The following is a 16,890-nucleotide window of genomic DNA, read 5'->3' on the forward strand; positions in this document are numbered from 1 at the left end:
GTAAATCTAAACCGTTTGTTTTAAATGCTCCGCATTATTTTCTACTCTTTGATTAAAAAAAAAATGTCATACGTGCGGATAACAATACGAACATTAGATAGCAGAATGTCATTTTCTCAATGATCATTAACTTCATAAACCGCACGAATCAACAAAAAGCATGGTGTTCAGTCCTGCCAGTTTTTATACTTGAGAAACTTGTTTTTTAATTTAAAGTACTTAAAAGAAGGAAGACCCCCCCCCCAAAAAAAAAAAACAATTAAAAAACAGACACTTCTTTTTTGTATCTTAATTTTTTTTTTTTTAATGGCCTACTAATAAATGTAATGAAATGTGAGGAATGGTACATATTTAAATTTCTGAATATAGTTATAAAGTGCATGTTAAAGGAGGATTTCCCCATAATATTTGACCATTGTAAATTCATAATTTTTTTTTATTTCCCTAGATATACATGTACATGTATGCAATCTTTGAAAAAAATTCTAATTGTATGTATAAAATTTTTCTTATATTATATTCTGTATTTTTTAGTTCTTCACAAACCTTTTTTTTGTTTCATCATACAATTTTTGAATTCCCGTCTCTGAAAAATGTGATTCCCCTGGCATGTCATACGTTGGATCTAGTGCACGGTTCATGTTTATGAATCCGCTATTTTCCAACATCGAGAACGGCCTAATATCCTTCGCAATAAAAACGCCGATATATCTCGTAATATCACCATGTTTTGTCAATGATCTGGGGTATTTATTTCTCAGACCAAGAGCTTCTGGTAAACGAAATTGCCCAGTTGATATGTGTTTGTTTTTCTCACAATTATCGGCTGCAGCGTTTGTTTTCGATAACGTGATCCCATGTCTTCGCAGGATATGAGCAGTCATAGTTGACGTAATACATTTACCAGTCATATATACTTTATCTGCGTTTTACAAATGTTACAAACAGCTATTTTTCTATCCTCTGTTCCATCTTTTTTAAGGAAATTGAAGTTATCCCAAAACTGCCGACTTCTTTCCGGCCATTTTCGTGTATAATGTTTACTTTAACAGGTCGAGACCACTATATTTTGTGACGTCGGCATACCTTTGCATACTAAATTATCCATCTGTTTATTTTTTCGACAAACCAATCAGGTCAATGAGTTGCAAGGGCTACTATAAGTTCCACTGTATACAAAGCGTATTGAAAATATATACCATTTTGAATTGTCCTTTGGAAACTCATTTTGAATGATTTTTCAGAATTTATGAAATTAATATGGACAATAATGTCTGAACTTCAATTTCTATGCTCACATTAAAAAAAAATATTGCATATATCAACCTATTAAAATACCACATTGTCAATGTTCACAACAGGGGTATGTACTATTGAATTAGATACAGTGAGTACCGTTTTTTCACGTGATACCCCATATTTGGGACAACATTAGTAGAATGCACGTTGATATTTTCTTCAGGGACATTCATCAGAATGTTTAACGGACAAAATACTATATGATGCATAGCTTGCGCTTCTGCGTTTGTACATTTCTACTACGGTGGCTATTCACGTATGTTAGAGTTAAAAATGAACAGTTACCTGTATTTATTTCTAGTGCACACACTTATTCAATTATTTCTTATGAAAATTTGTTTGTACTTCTATGCGTATGATTGTCAGTCGTTTGATACTGACCATTTTTGAAGCAACAATTGATCAACAAAAACAACAGTATTTTTCAATGTGAGCATGAAACAAAGTTAATGGTACGTAATATTTGCTTTTTTATCTTCAAAAGTAAAAATCAAGATGTAAAAACATTCCGGCAAGCAATTAAATATTGTGAATGAAACATACAAAATTCACGTGCGTTTGTTGAATCGTAAATCCGTTGTAGACCGTCATGCATTGCAACTCATTCACTGGATTGGAGAATCTGTTTGACGTTAATACTGTCACGTGCGAAATAATGCTATCCATATAAGGTAGTGTACCCGATCTGTTTAACGGACTAGCCAATCAGAGAGAGCGTGTAAAAACCAAACCTCAATCGAATCAAAATCCGGGAAGAACGTGCCGAATCGAACCGACTTTTTTTCAATCGCGAAAAACCGATCTTTCGGTTAATCGTGACAGCCCTACTTACATGTAGTTCATATTTAATAATCACTTAATGTGTCTATTTAGTCTGTAAAAATATTATATTAATGAAGGCATTTTTAATGTTCAACAACAAAGCTAACTATATTGTGTATACTGTGATTTACTTAATCAGGCATTAATTAAATTAACAAAAAACCTTCAAACCATCAACAGCGTGTTCCAATTAAAGAACCAAAACCACTGAAGTAAATATATGCACTTATATGCCGTATAAATTTATGTTTTATATGAACAGATCGGCAATAATTATATAATATTCAGATAGCAATTATTATTCTTAAAGAGTCGTGCATGTTTTTTTTTTAATTAAATACAGGATTTCTTTTTTTTTTTTAAGATTGTTAATCATAGATTTAAAGGTTGTGTATTTTAAAACCCCGAGACATGCATTCATTGCATTATTTTCAAGTTTGGATGAAATCCATATAATCGTGTTTTAATATGTACAAGGGGTGTTCAAAAGGTTTGTGAATACATGCATTGTCATTCCGAATAACGCCGCATTTTTTTTTTAGAAAGTATTATGATATTTTAATATGTACTCTCAAATGTGTATGTATAAAAATAAGGGCATGTATCTTTTTACATTAGAGTTATCATTATTTATACGTTGTTTATATAAGCTGCAGTCATTTAGTTATATCGACGTTTTTATAACGTCTAGACCCTTGGCTTCTATGATAGTAATATGCCTCATTCGCCCTCTGGGCAGAGGGTACAATAGCACACCCATAGAATAATTCCTCCTATAGTTTTCACGATACGATGTTGTTCTTTTGTAGATCAATTGTACATACATCAGAGTGGTGATATTGCTAGCTAAAGATTTTTATTCTTGATTATTAATTCCTTTTTTAAATACCAGCTGTTGAACGTTGCCATGTTTGGCTTAATATTGCATATAGGGTACCCCTACTGCAGGGTTAACTCTTCCTACAGTTTTCAAGATAGCAAGTAAATATTTTCCCCTGTTCTTGTTTCTGTATGTCTTTTGTTATATTCGAGAATATCTGTGCCGTCAACTCATTTTTTTTTTAATTTGATGTCCACCAATCCTAAATTGTAATGTTCTGTCACACCTCTTAAAACAAAACAAATGCTATTATTCAACCAGAGAGTGTACAAAGGTGCTTCAGGAGTTTCATTGCCAAGAATCTTATTTTCTTACAATATGTTAATTTCTTCGTCTGTTATAGCGCCAGTTTTCACTTGTCAGGGTCCGATAGGTATCACTAGGAGGTCATCTTTACAGAACTTCTACATTCGCATACCATCTAAATACATCCCAACTTATAACATTATTGCCTTTATCTGTTTAATGAGAGGTGTAACTCTTCAATACTTTGCAGCTGGAGGTTCCATAGAAAACAGGTATGATTTATTTGCCTGTCAACTTTTACAGAGTTCAGAATGATTGTCTAAAGTCTTGATGGGTCAGATGTTAGGGTCGTGTGAAGATGACTTCCTATCAATACCTGTCAGATCCTGAAAAGTTTAAGGGGAAGTGGGTGTGTTTTTTTTAAGACTGATTGACAATCCCATCTTGACTTGAAGCTGTAATGGAAGACCTCCTCGTTTTTTGCAACGAGCTCAATTCTAGTTTTGTTGTATTTTATCACTGTTTCTTCCGATATGATTGGCTATATTTTATCTTTCGTTCAGGTATATCCCCAAAAGTTACAACTATCAATCAATGTTTTACCATATATTGTTCAAAATAATAGAAGAATGTGAAATAGTTAGTCGTTAACATAAAAGTCATGGTCGCTTTTCAACATAGTAAGTAAGCTGCGACAAGACTTTGACCATGCAGCTTTATCTCTCTCCGGCTACATTGGTTACAGCAGCACTTCTTTCTCATGAAAAAAAATTATGTCATGTCAACCAGTCATGGAGCGTATACCCATACACCGTACACCCAAATCATGTATATCTTTTTATTGGTAAACACGTTGGATCTTAACCATGCGGTTGTGTTCTGTATTGCATCATATCACATTCATTTAATTGACAGTCTATTTAATTGTGAGCGCATACCTGTTAAAAGTATCGAACGTATAGCGTACTGGATAGGCAAATCTAAAGATTTCTGATTCGAAACTCATTACAGACGTTGTATTTTCTTTTCTTTTATCTTAGATCAAAAACCGATTTAACAAGTTTTAGTACAAATTACCTCTATCCTCGGTTATACAATCTTCCTCTTTCTGTGCTCTCTGTTAACAGAATGACAATGGGGTTTATCAAACACTGATATATATAAATATTATCAGGTGATAATTTCGGTCGGGGAGTTATCAAATCTATCATGAAGCCCTTCGGGCTTTATTGAATTTGATCACGCCTCGACCAAAATTATCACCTCATAATACTCAAAGAATGATTCCTTATTACTTATATTTATATAATTTTAGGCCTTAGTACGATTGAATATTTAAATATGAATAAGCAAACCCCGCTTGCGCCTCAATCTGGCGTCATTTGTATTATGGTTTATATAGTACAAAATCGATACGTAGTGTTATCACAGGCAAGGACACTGGATAATGTTAATATACTGTTATAACAACAATATGCTGACCATTATCAGATTAAGAAAAAAACAGATTCTTGTTTATAAACTGTATCTTTATTAGAGGGCTCAAGATTATAAGCATTTGAGGTAAATATACAAAAAAGACTTTTTTTAATTTTAGAAATGACAATTAAAACGTGACCGGCTTAAAAAACTTAAACACATGCAATTATATTTACAAATAACACACATTAATACATTGCGGTTTAAAAATACGCAATTCAACTCCATCATAATTCTTTTATTTTTTATTTTTACATACTTAAGTTGAAATAAATGTTATACAAATTATTTACAATAAAATAAATATATTGTGCGATATTGTCTGTGAAGCTGCAGGTCTGTAGCTCCCGGTCTAAAAATGGATGGACGACCTTGGAGCTACAATTCCGTACGTGTTAAAAACATGCAATTTACGTGTGAAAATAAGCTTAATCAGTCAAAAATTAGTGTAATTTTTAGTGCGTTGTAAATTGCATTTGTGCTATGCCCTGGACCAACTGGGGACCTCAAGGAGGCCCCCAGACCCCCTGCCTAAAACTGGCGCCCCATCTAACCTCAAATCCTGGATCCGCCCCTATAATCAGCGTACTACATATCATGCACGGATCTACCGATGGGGGGGGGGGGGGGTGAGGGGGGAGGGTACCTCTGGTCCCCCTGAAAGTTTTTATTTATTTTTGGTAGACCCAGCTTTTAGGAAATTTGTGTCAAATCAATTTTTTTTTTAATTTGAAACTACTTTTAAAAACTTATTAAAAAGACTAAAATATTTGTACATTTGTTTTCCTATAGTGAGCTTCAGCTCACATGGTCCAAATATTCAACTGTCAAATGTTAGAACCATTTAACAACAAAATGTTAGAACCATTTACAATGTAACAAGAGCTTGGACTTTGGGTAGTTGTGTCAAACAACATTGTGACATAGGCCTATCTATTCCATTGTTTGTCACTCAGCCATGGATTTTTTAAATTAACAACTTTTGTCTGGCTTTCGAGGTAAGACTTTGCAATATGTGTACATCTGTGTCTATTTCACCTGTTTATTTCTAACTTGAAACCATTTTTAACTTGTTTTGACGCAAGAAAAAGAAAGTTAAATCTTACCGAAATTATACACAAAAATTCATCATGTTATAATTTTAATAAAAATCTAATGATAGTCATTAACTAAATAAATTCTTGTTGATTTTCTACAGAAAAAAATATTTAAAAAATATTACATTCATTCTTCAGACGACCTTTCAAAAAATTCACAATATCGAAAGGAAAATTATCAATGGACACGCCGACGTGGGTGATAACTCTAGTAACAATATTATCGCCGAAACAGACAAAAAAAAAAAACAACAACAAAACACCGGCATATTTAGAATGTACATGTAGCGATAAACTGAACGTATTTTTTGACAGTATTTTCAGTATGCCACATTTTATTACAAACAAATTATGTAGTAGATTTTTTTGAAGTTTATAACATGGAATAAATTTCATACATAAATAAGATTTTCTCACAGTCGTCTGACGTTAAAAATATTTCTTTTAATAACAAGATTACTCGCAGTAAAATATAATAATGCTTTTATAAAACATTGGATTATATTTTAATAAAACGAAATATTTTTAACGTCAGGCACATGTGGATTTTCTTTCTGTCGACAATTGCAAACACACATACATTAGAATGGGTGCATACGAAGAAAAGAAGTTACCTCGTTATATATGGATGTGCTCAAAGGCGCTAAAAAATTGCGCTAATGTAAATGCGCGAAAATACAGCGTGACGTCATTTCTCCACAATGCCTACTGCGCATGAGGATTGTCGGTAACCAAGAACTTAGACGCACTTACGACTGTAACAGACGTACAACAACGTTATTATCTTACGACAGGTTGACGTAAGTCTATAACTGATATGTTTTAGTTGAAGTATGGCGGTTCTACCTTATTTTTTTCATAAGCAAAATAAAGAGACGAAACTCCTATTCGATAAAGCGCTATGGTTTACCATGAAAAGACAGTGCCAGAGCTCCTTCTGTATCCCGTGTTGCAAAATATATTAATGGTTGCTGGAATTTATTTTTCTTAATCTTATATGAAGAACAATTATAATCATTCGAGTATACAAAGTATACAATTCATAATTTCAATTACAAACCTTACCTATAGGAATAGAGATATATTATGCGCCATCAATTCCGGGTATGTCGAATCAGTATTAGGTAAAACTACGAACATTATTTTATAATATAGGCGGTTTTTTTTATTCCTACAAATGCATTAAATCAGTAAAACATACCTGATTTAATATAAGTATGTAATGTAAAATGCGTACTACATATCATGCACGGATCTAGGGGGGGGGGGGGGGTCCATCTGGTGAATAACCCACTAACGGTAAACGTACGCTTGTCGTAAGTTTAAAGTGTAATCGTAGACGTAGAACGACTTATTGTGAATAGATCCCCAGAATTGCTTATTTGTGGATCTGACCCATGAATACAATATGTTTTTAATCGGGATAGAAGTCTTAAAACAGGGGGTGAAAACATGAAATATATCAAAGGATTCAAACAGCTATTAACAAGCAATGACAAATTAAACACTTCATGAACTAGGTGTAAGCTTCTATTTAGAAGTGGCTTGTCTTTTAACACGGCATAGTCGATTGTGTAAAATAAAGGATATATTGTGCTCAGGAGATAAATCACGATAATAATCCAAAACATCAGCGACATCGAATTGGCTATTCTGGTTCGTCGAACAGAAGCTGTTTGGTTATACAGATAATACAGCTTTCGAACATTAAAAACAACTACAATAATAAATGGTAATCCACTCACATACAAACCAAACCCAAGTTCATTCAAAACAAGCGTTTCGACAGATATCATGTTCTTTAAAACTAGCACTATAACTGTTCCGTATCCGATGGATACGATAATAGAGCTTATCCAAACGACACAAGACATCCACAAAATTGTTTTACAGGTCAATTTCAAACTTCGCAGGGGGTTTGTAATGAATACAAAACGTACATATGATACTAATACCATATGGAAAAATGCCGAGTGGATGAATATAAAGGAGACTATATCATATATATTTTCATGATAATGTTCATTAAAAAAAGATTCAAATGGATCAGGTAATATTGTAACATATCGCGTCACAGAGGCGAGCAGGTCAGACAATGCTAGGCATCCAATCATGACGTAAGTCGGAGTGTGCAGCTGTTTAGAGAAAATCACGAAACACACGGTGAAAGAATTTCCAATAAATCCAATGCAGAAGAAAATTGATGCAGCAATAACAACATATGTATTCGCCATTTTACTGCATTTTGTCCCGATGCACAATTTCATTAAAATGAATATCGATTTTTGTTTTTCGTTTAAACTGGTTGTGCACTGTTGCTACTACTGGTAATTAAGTTGTCTACGTCGTCGTCTGTAAATTAAAAATGAAAGTTAATTTTATTCATCAATTTTCATCATGACATAATATATTGTAATATAAATATGATTGATAACAAATGAAGTGACGGTTGACAGAATAAAAGCAGTTAAACGCATATTCAATCAAATCTAAAGTCTATCTTCCATGTAAGTTTGGTGTCTTGATCACTTGCACTTTCTGAGATCTCATAAACATTTGTTTAAAAAAGGCTATCTGAGATATTTAAGATCTCACCGGAATTAGAATGTTTTTGTTTATTTAATATCGGATAGATGACATATGTATGGATTAATACTTATATTTCAATTCTATGTGAAATAAATTAAAGGCGGGAAAAAAAATAATTTTTGAAGTGCTTACGGTAACGACCGGAAGTTTTGACGAACAAAACAAAATAGTTTAAAGACATCTAGAACTATAGGTCTATAATCCTACAAAGTATGAATGCTCAAATCCTTATCTTTGTAAGGATCTCGATGTCACAAGTTTTATTTGCTGGACAGGAAACGGATGACAGGAAATGAATTTTGGAAAAAATGAAAAAAAAAATCCTCGATTTTATGAAAATCTATCGAGCAATCTCTGAGAAATTTTGTGGACAAAGAAAGGGGAAAAAAATCAAATTCGTACCCAATTTTCGAGCCATTGCAAGCTCTAGAGAATGGTGACAATGGCGTAAAACAAAAGCAATAGCACAACTTCAGACCATGGTCTACCTATCCTGAAATTTTCATATTCATATCTTTTATACTTTTCGAGATCAAGAAGTTAGTACAGGCTGCGATGTTTGCTATTGATTATTGGAGTCCAGTCTTGAAAGAGATGCATTTGCCATTGTCAAAAATGCAGTCGCTGTACAAAAACTTGATACCGACTCCAAGACGTGTAATACGCCTTCATAAATTTCCTGAAAATATGTGCGAAGATACCACATCCACATCTCATCATCTGAAACAATTCATAAGAGAGATGGATTCTGATCTCCTGACACGCTTTCTGAGATTCTGCACCGGTGCCGATCTTCTAACCGAAATATGTATTGAAGTTTCGTTTGTAAAAGTCGAAGGCCTTGCACGTCGTCCTATAGCCCACACTTGTTCATCGTTGTTGGAATTGCCAGAACAATATGAGAATTTCTTGAAGTTCCGAACTGAGTTCATATCAATTTTGAATGCAAATATCTGTGCTATGAATATCATATGAAGTGTTTCATATGTTTATTAATATCAGATTAAACTTAAACGCATGCATGGAAACATGAATGACAATATTGCAAGTTATGCATTAGGTAAATGCAATAGTTAACAAAAGATTGTAAACCAATACGCCAAATATCGCTATTTGTTCGTTTTTATTCAGTTTTATAAACAGAAAATCAACATGATTTGTGTTAATGACAAATGATTTATAATGTGAAAAGTTTTATAAAGCAATAGTGTTGTTTGTTAAATACATGCTATTAAAAATGTATACAATACACATGTTCTTCGTGTTTCTTTTTGGGATGAAGATATTCCTTTTTAAAACAATAGAAAGTAAACTTGTGATGACAAGATGAATTTCATTAGTATTATGTACACAAAAGCATTATCAAGAATATTGAGAGCTTATTTAACAAAATAAACAAACGAATGCAATCTTTGCAAGATGGTGAACTATTTCTGCTAATGACAATCTCCAGTGAAAAAAAAAAAAACCCACAGAAAACCTATATATAATGAAAAAGCATTATTTTATTAACCAGGTACATAAGTTTTTGTTTCAGGATCTTCAATGAAAACAGCATTGCCAATCGCACAAGGTCAACAGTTTATTGTTACAACTGGAAATATTATTTTTATGCCCTCGCCATGTAATGGCCGGGGCATCTAGTGTTAAACCGTTCCGTCATTCAGTCCTTCTGTCATCATTCACTTTCCGATCATTATCTCAACAACCATTGCACATATTCAACTTTAATTTGATTTTCAGTTTCAGTAAGAAAACTAACCCTTTCAAAAAAAAATTTCGTGAAGGATACAAATTCGTGGGAAAGGGCTACCCACGAATACCATGAAAATTGAGCCACCACCAATTTTAATGATTCCACAGTATAAATTATTCTGCAATCAAACAAATGTTATATTTAATTTGGCATTTGAAATTTTGGTCGCCTGTGGGAGCATTCGTGGCGTTACGACACATCTAGTTTTTGGCATCACCAATTGTAGTAACCCTTAATGTCACGCACATGCATAAGGATTTGATATCCAAAAAAAAGGGGGGGAGGGGTCTAGTGGGTCGTGTCTCTTTTCTTAATTTTGATCATTAGATCAAATTTATTATAATTTTAAAACACTATCTCTAATAATTTATTATTATTTATTTCAACTTAGAGCCAATGGGTTCATCAGTATTACATACATATACTCGTATACAAAATATAAACAATATGCTAGGTACGGGAAATGCGAAGTCAGTGATAATTTGAAATAAAAGCCTAAACTACTCTTTTTTTCAAAAAGGGAAATAGTAATCGCCCTTACCTCCTTTTAATGCAACATCCCTGTTTTATGCGTACATCAGTAGTAGAGTAACTGGGGAAAATATAAAAAGTTTTTTTTTAATTTTATTTTAACTAGTGAGTGGGTATTTAGTGCGTCATATCTTTAAACTTTGTTCTTTAATTCAAAATTCACCATAATTTTTATCACTGTCCAAAAAAAAAATAATTCTAGATAAAAAAATCCAATGCGGATGGGATATTCCATTAAACTTTCCCGTGTTATGCATACATTCCGAATTTTTCATAACCTTGAGTTATCGTTCGTAACAGGAGTTATCTAATTTTTACGGCAAATGGTTAAAATAGACGTTTTTGTCTTGTTAAAAGTTAATTGTGTAATTAAAGGATGCTGTAATACTACAAAACATTAGGAAGATTTGACTAGCGTGTTTAATTGTACCATCTACCAATAATTAATGCAGTTGTTGGCGGTGAAGTGCATGGTTTCAGGGAAGCGCCGCTGATATGTGTACATCGTTATAAAGAGAAGTGGACAGGCAAAGCAATCATCAAGACATGGATGATTTTGTCTGTACAGCTCTAAAGAGAATATTTCATTCTATCAGTAGGTCGAAGTACAAAGATAGACATCATACATGTACCTACGTATCTGCACTGATCATTGGCGGGCGTTACAATACTTCCTCTTGATATATTTCATTTAGATTAATTAATGACTAAATTCAATTTCATCATCATGGGAAGTTAAGAGATAATGGAGAAAAAAACATTTTCAACCTAGCTGTTGAGTAAATTTTCACACTAATATGATTTGCATATTTTCATTTAAAGTTGCAGTACGGTTTTGATCGACACCATTCACGTTTCATTCCATTCTTAAATTTTCATGAAAATTATAATTCCAAAACATGGTTTTGATGTGCATTGCTTATTGATATTAATTTTATTCTCATGCATTTCTTTTTAAATTCAAATTCACTCGTATATTCTCTCACGCTTTACAATATACATTTAAACTCGGTTATAGCGAAGTCCTAGAGACCAATGGATCTACTTCGCTTTATTCGTAATTCGTTATAGCCGTATTATGAATTCGTAATAATAAATATAGCGAATTTGCTATATACATGTTTTCTTCCACCAGACTACAATCAATTCAAATTGAGGCATCACTTTTGAAATTTATAATGAACCGATTGTAAGTTGGAAAATTGTATGTGAAAAATTCATTCAAACTATTATGTTTATCTGTATTGCTAAATTTTTAATCGATAAAAAAATCGTTATAAAAATTTCAAAATTCGTTTTTTTTCCCCTCTACAGGACTCAACATCAATTTGCTATAACCGTCAATATACTCTATCTGAATTCGTTATAACCGTAAAATTTTACAAGTATTTGTTAATAATAAAGTTCGGGGACTGCACAAAACATCCCTATAACCGAGATTTCGGTACATACATACTCGTACTTAACAAATTTAACTGTATTTGTTTGCTATGGATGGTACGTACGTAAATATGTACAATTCAATTATATACATGTACAATGTAAAGGGCGCTGAGATAAATGATAAAAGTAATAAAAGTACAAAAAGTATTGATGGAACAAACAAACACAAACTACGAAAATACGTGCATAAGTAGTCTCCTCAAATGCTTTGAAAGAAAAAGTATTTCTTATTTTAAACCAAAAACAAATTCTAATTTCGATGAAATACCGGCATATATTACAAAGATTTAAATTCTACACTGTCATTCCTCTTGACCGTATGATATTTACAACGAATCTGTTTTGTTGAGAAATTTAAATGGTTGTTATTGATTTAACATCCTGCATGCATGTCAGGTACATCTGCCTGAATTGATGATAACCGGTGCTTGATAGATGCGTCTATATTTTTTTCAAGATAGCATGGCATTTCGAAAAAATGCAGCTCAACGGGCTAGCGCAAACGTATTTTGAGGAGTGTATGTGTGGGGGGGGGGGGGGGCAAACCCACTGAAAATCTTAATAAACAACACTAAATTAAAAAAAATATATATCACTTCACAAATTTTCAAAAGTCCGTGAAGTTGGCGGGGGGGGGGGGGGGGGGTCTCGTACATGTACATCGTTGAATTTTAATCGGAATTATATACAGTTCGTTAGAAATTTATATTTCTATATTTGATTTCTTGGAAAGTAAGCCGATTTTCAACTCCAGCCCTCTCTTACATTTATAACATCTTTCATTTTTGCGTTACAGGTGGGTGCATTTTATCACGCAAGAAATCACTAAACCACAAGCCATCCGTTAGCTCTGATATTAATCAGTAATATTTTACAGACATTACATCTCTGGTGTTGAAATACCGAAGTTGTAAAGAGTTACTCTCGTGCAGGCAATTTTTAGTTAGTAAGCAAAGTGTCTTAATTTAGACGTATAGATAAAAAATTATAATGCTTTCATATGCATTCAAATTTTCCTTACAATGCATGATAACAGCTCCGGCCAGCCCTACCCGAACAAAAGATTGTAATTTGTAGTAAATAAAGTTAACTTATTCATTAAAGTGATGATAGAAGTGTTTTTCTTAGGTGGGTGTACAGTTTTCTTGCATCCTTGCAATCTTTTGGAACAGCGTATCCATCTCCCTCAATAATTAAAAGGCATAGATCGCAAACAGTCTCATCAAAAGAAAAGTCAGCTTTAGGAGTCGTTTCTTCGGAGCAGGCGTCGATTTCTGCTTTATTTGCGTAACATAGACAGTGTTGTTTATTATATAGTTCAGGAAGTGTGTAGAGCATAATTGGTATGTTTCCACCATGTATGCCTTTTCCACCAGATATACTGTGCGTGTACCAGATTTCCACCAAGTTATCCAAATCTTTCTTTAAAAAATTGGGGTAATAAACTATTTTCCGATCTAATATACAAAAATCTTAGTCTGAAGGAAAGTAATATAGTTTTAAAATGGCCATGACCATCCCATTTTTTTCAGGAATGGGGTTGAGTGTTTCTTTCCAAATTAATATGATATAACCACATTAACTTTTGTTTGAAAACTGAGGTGTAATAAATATGCATATACAATGCATGTAAATAGGGCCGGTTTAAAATTCTTAATAAAAAAAAAACCAAAAAAAATTTTACCAAATGTATAATTAATTTTTGTTATACATGTATCAGCTTCATCTCAGGATTTTTACCTGAATAATGTCCAAGAAGCAAAACTGTACTAAATTTTTGTCTAAGAAAAATCCCCAATGCAGCTAGCCATATCTGCGAATAAATTCAACTAGAACTGTCCAACTTCTTTCCCTAGAATTCCCCAGAACCATTCTATCCTTTTGTTCTGTGTGCGTTTTCCATATAAAAAACTGTTTTTACCAGATTGAGCATCATCATGATTGCGTCTGAGAAATTGTTGCATCTGTTCGATGTAAACGTTTTCTGTTCCCACATCAGCTCTTACCCTTTGCGGACATCCCTTCCTGCGTTGTATGGCTTTTATATAGCAATCAGCTGTGACTTTCTGATTACTGTTGGTTGAGTTAGCTTCCATCCAAAAAAATATTTCTTGAAAATCCACCAATGCACCCATTTATAGCTATGCCATACGGCTTTAGTTTATCATAAGAGTTCATATGCCATACGTTATCAGGACCATTTCTCACATATTGTCGACGATCTAGTCTTCTTCTCTTTCGCTTCAATATCCCACCTGGGTCCAAATGTTCATCAAATGGTACACAGTGTCTCGAGAAACAATTAATCCTGATAGTTTACACTTGTTATGCATCCATTTGTAGCCATGCTGTTGTCCCGCATTTTGAAGATCATTCAGAATAAACAAAGCAACATCACATACATCAAAATATTTTTTTCTTTTTGTAAGCAGTTATCTCTTTAACGTTCTCTTTAATGTTGAATAACTAATAATGACCTTATCCACAACAGCTAGAAAACTTAATATTTCAACATGTTATAGTCCAAGTGGAAAGTACAACTCAACAAGTTTTTCGTTACACTTATTCATTGAAAGTTACGCGTTTATTTGCGATTTTTTTTTTTACCTACGAAAATGAGCTCGATAGGCTTTCGTACTCAACAAAAGTATCCTAATTTAAAAAAGACTAAAATAGCTACGCGTCTTTTAACAGAAACTGTAAGAGGCAGATCATTCATTTATGCGTCCTCGGCGCATGATATATCAATGAGTAAGTACACATACTATAGCTTGAGAACAATTTAAGTATTGTTGTTATTAACAAAAGCAAATATGTTGATTATTATTAAAAAAAAAAATGTTTAATATCTGATATAAACTCAAAAGAAAAAAAAATGAATTTCATATTCAGGAAAACTTTTTTTTCATCTTTCGAAAAAACAAAATTCAACGAGAACTGAAAAAATGAGAGATCAAATCATGGCAATTACAAAAATGAAATTACGATTAGAAATAAAGGGTCACCTAAATTGATAGAAATGCAACTTCTAGAAACTGAACTCAATATTACCTTGTCGCAGTCTTCAACATCGCTGTTTATCAAGCAAGGCTTCTCTATATACAGAGCAGAATCATATGTGCTGTTTCAAAATTGGTGTGATAGAGGTGGACTCCCCGGTAGTAGTTAATGGACTGGCATCGTGACTTTCTCAGACAATCTTCTACATAATCCATAAAACTGTATTTATCATACGATTTTATCTCAGTTTGTGTCCGTACTGTAGTCATGAAAAACCACTTCGTAGGTCTTACCTACATACATGGATACATGGATCAAAAGAAGAATCGAAAGAAATCACAGTATATACCATTGGAGAAGTAAATTGCTCACGAAACGTTAAAGTTGTATAGACGAATGTACCGATGATTTACTCAGTGTAACTCTACAGATATAGTATCACCATTTGAATATCATTGATTATTAGCTTTTTTGTTTAAATTTAAATTATTAGGGTCTTCCGTCTCAGCAGAAGACATTCTATTATTCTATTGTTTCTTTTTCACTTTTTAGGGTCTTCCGTTTCCAAAGGAAGACCCTCTTGTTTTTCTACTGTTTCCTTCTATTTTTTTTTATTCTTCTTATATTCTTTTTCGTCCCTTTTTAAAGCTTTATTCCTCGAAAACTATTCAACCGATTTGCACCAAAGGACTATATATAGTTTGAGCCTAAAATGGTCCCCTTGAATGAACATCGTCATTTTACTGTAATTCTTTGTTTTATTTGTACACATATACATTTGAAGTTTGTTCATAATTTTCATTTTGATTTAAGTGACCACAATTTAAAAATATGACATCATAATGTTTACCTTTTCCCGCCATTTTCGCATTTTTAGCATTAAACGGCTTCTTTTCAAGCTGTTTTCTTCAAGAAAACATTGAGCGATTGCTTGAACAAACAAACTATTTTCACCAAAGATGTATCTCTCCAGTACTTATACGTGACAGAAAGTTTGTTCTTGTTCGAAGAGTCGCTCTATATTTTCAATTCGAAAAACGATAAGAAAATTGTCAATTTTTGACTGATTTTAATTGAATTATAAAAATAGCGTCACTTCTGACGTCATATACTGCCAGTGAGTGCATATAAATCAAATAAAAAGGTGAAAAACATATTTTATGTCAACTTTTCTATAAAATAACACAACAAATTAATGTACCTGAATCACTTCAAAAAATAGCGAACTATGGGTGCCAAATTTGACTAATATCATAAATAAAGACCCTGAAACGTACTTCTACACCAAAAAAGTTTTAAATTACTTTAAACTGTTTGTGATTGTCAAACCTCTTTTGTAGATATTCTCATGAAAAAGAATATATAAGAAAGGATATACTTATCCTTTAAAAAAATTGAATTAATTTTTAACAAACACAAGAAAGGTACGCGAATTAAAAAAGAAGACTAGTTACTTAGACTATTCGGCTGTGTACAGCCAGCACACGTAAACTCGGACATCGGGTAAGACCTGCACCTCGCTGGACCTGTCAATCAAACTCTGTGTATTTGTTTTCATTGGATGGTCACACGTCTCTTTTTTTGTCAATAGCCAATAGAAATGTGACTTCAAGGTAGTCGGAATCAGTATTTGATGATGCACACAATTTAAATGATAGATTATTTAACATTTATTTGAACTAAATTAAATGTAAACATAGAAAGAATATATACAGTTCTTTTCTATGAAATGCGGGAATTATAGTCTC

Source organism: Magallana gigas, chromosome 1 (genome assembly GCF_963853765.1).
Source record: "Magallana gigas chromosome 1, xbMagGiga1.1, whole genome shotgun sequence".
NCBI classification, from domain to species: Eukaryota; Metazoa; Mollusca; class Bivalvia; order Ostreida; family Ostreidae; genus Magallana; species Magallana gigas.